We start from the raw sequence: 9312 nt of genomic DNA on the forward strand, positions 1-9312 counted from the left end.
CTTTCATTTTATTCTTATTTTTTAAAAACTTTATTATTTTTTTATCCTTTATTTTAAAAAACTTTTAGCATTTCTTAAAGTACAGGTTTTCTGGCAAAGAAATTCTCTTTGTTTTGTCTACATGAAAACATCTTTATATCAATTTCATTTTTAAAAGACATTCTGAGTGGATACAGAAATCAATTTCAGTGGCACTTAAAAATACATTGTTCCATTGTCTTCAGGCCTCTGTTGTTTCTGATAAGAAGTCAATGATTGTTCAAATCATAACCCTTTGTGGAAAACACGCTGTTTTTTTTCTGGCTACTCTTAAGATTCATCTTGATTTTCTCTTTATCTTTGATTTTAGTGGTTTGACAATATGCCTAGGTCATTTTCTTTGTTTTTATTCTTCTTGTGTTTTGCTCAGCTTCTCAAAACTGTAAATTTGTATCTATCAATACTTTTGCAAAAATTTCAGCCATTATTTCTTCAAATATTATGTCTCTCTCTCTGAGACACTGATTACAGATATATTAGAGTTTTTAATATTGTTCCACATGTCCCTAAAACACCGTTCACTTATTTTTCAATCTCTCCTCACTCTTGAATTTGCACAGAAAAAATCAAAACAAAACGAAAACCAAAACACTTTACTAGTCTAGGTTTATATAACTGATTCTAAAGAATCAAATGTTTTTGATGGGATAACATTTGGGCTTTAAAAATGGTAACGTTTATTATAATGTGTTCTCACATTCAGATGACTTCAATCTGTCTACTGATTTGTACATGTATATATTATTAATCTACAACAGAGGCTGGCAAACTATGGCCCATGGGCTGCCATCTGTTTTTTCTAAATAAAGTTTTTTAAGTTACAGCCACATCCTTTTATTTTCATATTTTCTTTTTTTTTAAAAGATTTTATTTATTTATTTGATGAGAGAGACAGCGAGAGAGGGAACACAAGCAGGGGGAGAGGGAGAGGGAGAAGCAGGCTTCCCGCCCAGCAGGGAGCCCGATGCGGGGCTCAATCCCAGGACCCTGGGACCATGACCTGAGCCGAAGGCAGACGCTTAACGACTAAGCCACCAAGGCCACCCATTTTCATATTTTCCATGGCTGCTTTTGTACTACAATGTCAGAGGTAAGTAGTTGCAACAGACACCATAAACACCAGATGCCTATGGGGTGCCTGGGTGGCTCCGTAGGTTAAGCATCCAACTCTTCTTTTCAGCTCAGGTCATGATCTCAAGTCTTGGGATCAAGCCCCTTGTAGGGCTCCAATGCTCAGCAAGGAGTCTGCTTGAGATTCTCTCTCTCTCCCTCTGCCTCTCCCCCTGCACACATGCTCTCTCTCTCTAATAAATAAGTAAATATTTTTAAAAAAAGACCCAGATGCCTAAAATATTACTATCTGGCTATCTTTAAAGGAAAAGTTTGACAACTCTTAATCCAGAATAAGATAATTGAAAAATATGTCAAAATCTTTATATAAATGAGCTTAAAAGATTCAGATTTATTGTTAGAAACACACTATAGACAATCTTTTGAGAATCATTTGCAGAGAATTCATTAATAACACATCTAATGAATAAATACTTCCCCCCCAAGAAAACTTCATCCATTCTCTACTTTAGAATACAAAAGATATTAGAAACATTATTTTTTCAAATATGAAAAGAAAATGATCACCAGTATTAAATGAAATAGTAATAATTGATAATTAGTCTAGTGAAATCCATTATGGCCTAATTATTGTTTAGGGAAGAAAAAATACATTTTAAAATAACTTGGCAAGAAGTCAGTAAACTTACTAATACTTGTCACGTGTAGTATCTGGATTAATTCACTTTAAAAATTGAAAATTAAAATTTGGTGATATGGTAAAATTATATTAAGATTTATAAAAGCAATAAAAATGTTTTCCTAAAGAAAAAGCTATTGAGCATTATCATTAGAAGACAAAATTATGCAAACAATTTTTTCAAAATAAATCAAAGTAAACCATACATAAGATGTTCCTATAAATAAGAATTCAGGAGGCATCATTAGATTTCTAAGTATTGAATTTAATGATCATGTAAAGATATCAAGCATTTTAAGGGCATTAATAAATGGGAGAGAAGATCCAGTGCGCCCATTACACACATAGATTACAGATTAAATCAATATATCATTTTATATGAATAAAAAGTAAGTTTCTGAGAATGTTCAAAAGTTGGACAGAAAATAACTGTCCTAGTTGAAGGAACTAATGTTTGGTTCATTACCTCATGAAAAGATCCAGAAAAATAGATTTACTCAGACCTGTGAGTGACAGGTTCTAGAATAGAAACTTCATCACATCAACAGGAAAGGAGATTCTAGAACAAACTTCTTTGAACTGAAAATTCAATCCCTTCATTTAGAGTGAATGGAGGAGACTGATGAGTAGAGGCTCTAAGGCCAAAGTCAACCAAAAATCACTTAAGATCTTTTTTTTAAAGATTTTATTTATTTATTTGACAGAGAGAGACACAGTGAGAGCAGGAACACAAGCAGGGGGAGTGGGAGAGAGAGAAACAGGCTTCCCGCGGAGCAGGGAGCCCGATGCGGGGCTCGATCCCAGGATCCTGGGATCATGACCTGAGCCAAAGGCAGACGCTTAATGACTGAGTTATGCAGGTGCCCCCAAAATCACTTAAGATCTTAACAATGATTGACTGTGTATACATTCCTTTAACTAGTACTTGCTATATTAAAGTCATACTTAAAGGATTTTATTTATGTCGAAGAATTAAGACAAGACCTAACATTTATGTAGTGCTTAATCTGCTTTAAGAACTGTTCTAAAGTGCTTTAAAACATTAAATTATGTAATCTTCACAAGATTTTGTCAGCTTCTCTATAAGCCCAGACCCACATTGTCCTAGAAACCTGTTCCTAACTCCTACTCCACTCCAGAACCAGATTTTAAAGAGACAAATACTTAGTTCTGCAAAGTTTCAGAGTCTCCAAGCCATCTTCCCTGCTCTCACACAAACTACAAGTCTGGAGGTCCCCGAAAACACCTTCCAGTTTGATAATTTACTCAGACTCACAGAACTCACTAAAAGCTATTATATTCACAGTTACTATTTAATAGTGAAAAGACACAGATTATAATCAGCCACAGGAAGAGGTTCATGAGATAGAGTCTATGAAATTTCCAAGTTTAAAACTTCTAGTAGTACTCTTCCAGTGGAGCTATGAACAAACACTAACAGCGCCCAGGATTGAGCTGTAACACACATGGAGTACAACAACAAGGAAAGTCATCCAAGTCCTGGTATCCGGAGTTTAATTGGGTTTTGGTTATATAGACATGCCTGACTACCCATGTGGCTGACCTAAGCTTCCAGCCCCTCCAGAGGCCCAAAGCTCCCACAATAAAAGACTGTCAGCACACACTATCAGACGTGTCCCAAGGCCCCAGGCCAATAAAGGCATTTTATCAGGCAGGATATCCCAAGCATTTAGAGATTACCTTCCAGAAAATGAGGGCAAAGGCCAACCTCTCTTTGGGTAAGCTTAATTTTTTAACACTAGTCCACAGTTACAGTTCATCTGAGTTGGGCTCCTCATGATCACAGACACATACAAGATACAGAAGGAAGATATGTTTTCAGATTTTAATTAAAGGAAATAGTTATAGGACTAAATGATAGACACACAAAAAATTATATCTAGTTGCACATTCCATCTTAACCAAATATGCTACTTCTTTAAACCACAAACCTAAAATCCCTTTCAAATTATTATTATATGATTTTGAAAAGTCTCCTGCATATTTTCCTGTGCATGAAAATGGAAAAGATCTTTGGTAAGGAAATACATACTCAAAATGATTATTATAATTTGTTCCCCTCCTTTCATATATGCAAGAGACTTCTAAGAAAGATACAACCTAAAATAACAAGAAAGCATGTTGCAATTTTATGTCTTGGGAAACTATCATTTTCCTTACTTATGAATAACATTCTTGTTAACAAAACATTCAGAGAAGTTGTAAAGGACAAGTACACACTCTTGCTTTGTAGTCAACATAAGGTACAAGAATAACAAAGTAGAAAAAGCACAGCGCAGAGCAGCTAAATTATGTAGGCACAATTTGTAATACCTTATATAAATATGTTCCCTGGCTTTATGAGTTGAAATTAAAAAGTAAACATACCTTTAAATAAGCTTACTATGCCAAACTAACCATGGTAAATGCCATGTATCAGTGGAGAAATATGCTTATTGGATTATGTTATAAACGTGCATAAATCATATATTTTGCTTGTTTTGGATACTGTACAGAATTTGGTAATGAGGAATTTCCTTTCAATATTTGCAGTAAATCTATTAGGATATAGTAGCTGCTAGTATTCTGACGTCTAGCCTTAATGACTATATGCACTGAAAATAAAATGCATCATTTTGGACATTCATTTTCAATTTCATCTGCCAAGTGGAATGGTATCATGTATAAGATCAATAGAGTGATCTGACCAAACACACAAATCAGATTATACTCTTACCACCACTAAAATTTTAAATCATCAACAGCACATAATATATCATTCAAAGGTTTTCAATTTTTTGCAACATTTTTCTACAGCACACAGGAAAATTTCTTTTAGCAAGGTAATGAAATCCAACTAATTGGATATTTTATTTAATACTAGCTTCATTAAGGTCATGTTTATAATGTCATTAATCAACTTCCTCATTTTTTATTAACAGATTCATGATAAATAACACATTTTATATTGTCTATTTTGTCCATTGAACCTCTATTAAAATACATTTATTTTTCAGAAGTGTCTCATATAAAGTCTCAGAGAGGTCATTATTACCTAGACTTCTTAATGTATCCCAATTCTTTGGCTAAACGTTAAAACTATAATTTCTGATTATTAAGCCAAAACCATATACTTTTAAAGATACTGTGTTGAAATTTATCTCTTAAACCATATAATGGTTTGGGGGCAGGAAGGAGAGAATCACTCTGTTTTTGAAAGATATTTTCTGCTCCTGGTAAAAACTGGTCATACAAAAGGTGGTGAATGAATAGATTTTGAATAAAATTAATTTAGATATATGCTATAGGACTTCAATAAAACATATCTATGAGCTGCCTCAGGCTTGTGTAAAGTGTTAAACATTTCTCATGATAACTAATCTAATAACCACCCAATAACAGAATGAAAGATTTAATCACAATCTATTAGTTCCCCTACTTTCACAACATTCATTCTGTTCACAGTTATCAAAGGGCAACTATCAGATATGTATATCGCTCAACACTTTCTTAAGATAACAGGAAATAACAAACTACAGGCCAAAGTAAAATGTAGGCCATAGCTGATGCTTCTAAATATGTTTCACCGTAAATATCAGAAGAGTGCATAATTCTAAAACCATGAGATGAAATTTGATTTAAGTGGAAATAGCATGTTTGTCACCTCAGAGATTTTTATTTTTTAGATGGAAAGGTCACAAATATATTCATTTGTATAAACTATAGACAAAGTCAGGCGGACTTCAATAGCAGGGGAAATTCTTATTAGCAGCAAGTAATCAGTAAGACAGACGAAATGCTTTATTTTCTAATTTTGAATTCTAATTTTTATTTATTTTCTAAATATTAATTTATTTGAATTATTTTTTACAAATGTTACTACTTAATACAGTAACTAGATTAAAGTATTTTTTTTCTTGAAGACTGAAAGAATTCTCTTTTGTTGCAAGGTGTTTTATATTATTTTATTTTACTTCCCCCCAAAAGAAATTATTTTTGGTAAAAGGCAGAAAAATTAGTTTTTCTACAAGGAAAATCTGTTTCTAAATGATAATATGACAGTCTTAATATATATTCTATATTTTAAAAGGACAAAAATAATGAGTAAGTGGGAATAACAGATTAGATAACTGTAACTTTATGAAGGCATGATTAAATCAAGAAGCTGCACACAAATACCTAAGTTATGCAAATTAAAAACGTATATAAGCAGCACAAATACTGTGATACTGAATCATGATACATTATCTGTACACGTAACTACTACTGTTTTTAATAAACCTTTGGGACACTCAGTTTTATGCCCAAGATGACATCAGCATGTCTTTAAAATCTTCTCTTCCTCCTGTATGAGAGGGTATTTTTGAAACTAATTTTCTCATTTAATATTCAAACACAGAAAACCTATTCTACAAGGTGCTGCCATTAATTATGTCCAAGTTTTTGGACATAACACACATAACCCCATGAGGCTATGACAAATACTATGACAAAAGAGTTATTACATTAAACCTTTTGACTTTATGACATGCTTGAGCAACACACAGAAGGGATCACATGTGAACTAACACTCTGTCCAACCACTGTATTTGTCCATTCAGATGAAGTTCAATCCAACAAGTGCTTGTTACCATCTGCCTTTCTGTATTCTGCTTCCTACCCTTTCACAAAACTGATTCTTATGGTGCACATCCTAGTTAGTTGATACACAACTTCAAAACTCTGATTAACACACTGAGCAAGAAGAGCAGCAAATTCCTGGTTGGTGAAGATCTTGAGATTGCAGCCTGGTGGAATCTTACACTCTGTTGCAGGGGGCCAGCTTGATCTCTGATTACACTTGGGGCTCTGCACAAAGACTACACTATCACTTAGGTACTCAGTAAAAAAACTCCCCACTTATCTAACATGAGCACACTCCTCTTCCTATGTCTTCTTGCCATTTCTACAGTAGCATTTTGGTTAACATTGGAGAATGATCCTGTGCAGGACCTTTCTGAGTTTGTTGGATCTGTGACACCATCTACAGTGAGTGAGAGCTGTGATGCATGGAAAGTCTCCGCCACTCTCTGGTTTAATTCATGATATGCTACTGAACACCAAAGTACAGGGTCTGAGTAACTGGCTGCAAATTCAAACTATGATTAACAGAGAAAGAGTAATGGGAGATAGTTCTGTGGGAGATCCTATATCCATACATTAGTTCATCGTTGATCACCTGTTTTTCCATCTTCCCTGATACATCCAGGAGATGAAGTTTCTGAGCTGTAGTTACTCTGTGGCTTGGTTCACACTGGGAAATTACTGTTTTCTGGGATGGAATAGGTATAATCATCTAGAGGTGGCAGTTCGGTTAGGATTTCAATACTGGAGGCAAAACTTGTGTCTCAAATCTCTGGTAGTAGTAAACAACTTCATCCTTTTAGAGATTAAAAGCACATTCACAGTTTACAATTGCTTTGAGTTTGTGATGACTGTGATGGTTAGGCCAGAACCATGATCAGCACCCCATAAAATGTGGCAGTCGTTTTCAATGACAGGGCTGTCTTATCCCACTATCTATCATAGTTGGTGTACTCAGTCTCCAAATTTCAGAACAAGTGCTTGGTATGGTAACATCTTTAGTATTACAATTTTTAGTGGTGATGGCTTTCTCAAGCTCATCTAATTGACCTGTTTTCTTTAGTTTCTTCTTCAAACTTTTAACTTCTTTTCCATACAATTTTTCTGCCTGTCCATTCTGTTCTCCTCTACCTGCTCCTCCAGGTCCACCAGATGATTTATTCTACCCCAGCAGAAGTGGAGTGGTGGAGTGAATGGCAAGATGGACAGGTTCTTACCAAAGGCAGCGATCCACACTAAGAAAATAGCCTCCTTTATTTAACCTGAAGCGCTGTTGACCACCTGTCCCTCAGTGCCTCAGCCTAGGGCCCCTTCCTTCTGTAGTCTCTTGTCTGCACCATAAGTCGAGGCCTGTTCAGGGTCACTGCCCTGGTCCGCCTTCTGTAGTCAAGCCAGGAGTAAACACTTGCTCACACCTTGGGGAGGCTTGGGGGCTGCCCCACGGAGTGCTCCGAGGACCAGGCAAACTCTGAGCAAAAGAAGGTTTCACAGAGGCCCTGGTGCAAAGTTTATTTTTAAAAATGTCACACACTACACTACACATTCATTCATAAGATTATAAAAAGCAGACTTTTTTTGAAGTACGCAATCAATAAACCACCATTTAGTCATATAAGTCATAAGAACTTTTGTAAAATTAACTCTACAATACTTTGATTTGAATGCAGATTTTTAAAAAAATTCTAATTTAATTAAAAATCTAATTATAGTATATTATTAATAGCAGAATTCAACTTGTCCCCATGCCATCACATATACAAAATCTCCCACATTATAACTCAAATCAGTGTGTCCGTATCTGAAGTCATTTATCCTCCAATCCAAATTTGCTATTGCTGGTGCTCTTTACTTTTACTTTGTCTAAACTAATGGTTATCAACAGCAACTACCCTAACGCCTCACCCAGAAGCCAATGTGTCATTATTCAGTGGCCCATTTCCTACCTCATGACAATATCTAACAAACCACATGTGGATTCTATTTTCTAAATGCTCCCTATTTTTTTCATTGCTACTTGCTGCTAATTTCATCTTGCTATCATTAATTCCCCTCTGAATTTCTGTAAATTATCATTGCTGCTTTACAAGCCACTCTCCACATTTTATTCAAATTATAATTCCCCTTCCTTGAAAATATTCAGAAATGCCATTCTTACCAAATTACCATATGTCTCTTATTTGCTTCACTGACATCTCATGTAATTCACCACAAAACACCAAAAAACACTGTGATTGCATATTTGTTGTCTCTGTGTTTCGGTATTTAAGAACATCATCCCTCAGGATAAACTGAGACCTTCTTAAGGTAGATGACTTCAAAAGTATCCTGAATATTTTCCTATGCCTAAAAATTGGAAAATATCTTTGGTAAAAATAAATAAATTAAATAATATTCTCTCTACATTTACCAATTGTGTATTCTTGGCCATGTTAAACACTGTACCTTATTAAACAGAGATAGTAATATGATTTCTTATATAGGACTGCTATGAAGATATAATATATGTATATGTTAAAGAACATAGAACAGTGCCAGGAGCATGTTAAGCACTATATAAATATTAGCTCTAATTTCATAAATAGTGTATGAAAACAAGAAATATTTCTTACTCATCATTATCTAAGAAAGTAGTTCCTAAAGTTTATGCTAAATTACTATATGTTAACAGATATACACACAATAAGTGAATTCATAAATAAACTCAAAATGATTATTAAATGAATCAACAGATTTTACTTTCTGCCTCTTCACAAAAAAAGAAAAAGCTGTAAGATATGGTGAAATGCTACATGCAGAATCATTATCCAAAAAAATTAAATATTTAATGCAGTGATATTTACATGTTATAAATATATTAAACTAAGTAAGTTTTTATCTTTATCAATCCCATCATCTTGTTC

The 9312-nt window shown here is 34.3% G+C and overlaps 1 pseudogene; it reads right to left on the reverse strand.

Annotated features, from left to right (window-relative positions):
• Positions 1 to 6310: 6310 nt before the first annotated feature.
• LOC116633633 lies at positions 6311 to 8840 on the reverse strand (annotated as a pseudogene).
• Positions 8841 to 9312: the final 472 nt, after the last annotated feature.

Source organism: Phoca vitulina, unplaced genomic scaffold, assembly GCF_004348235.1.
Source record: "Phoca vitulina isolate PV1807 unplaced genomic scaffold, GSC_HSeal_1.0 scaffold8, whole genome shotgun sequence".
In the NCBI taxonomy this organism is placed as follows: domain Eukaryota; kingdom Metazoa; phylum Chordata; class Mammalia; order Carnivora; family Phocidae; genus Phoca; species Phoca vitulina.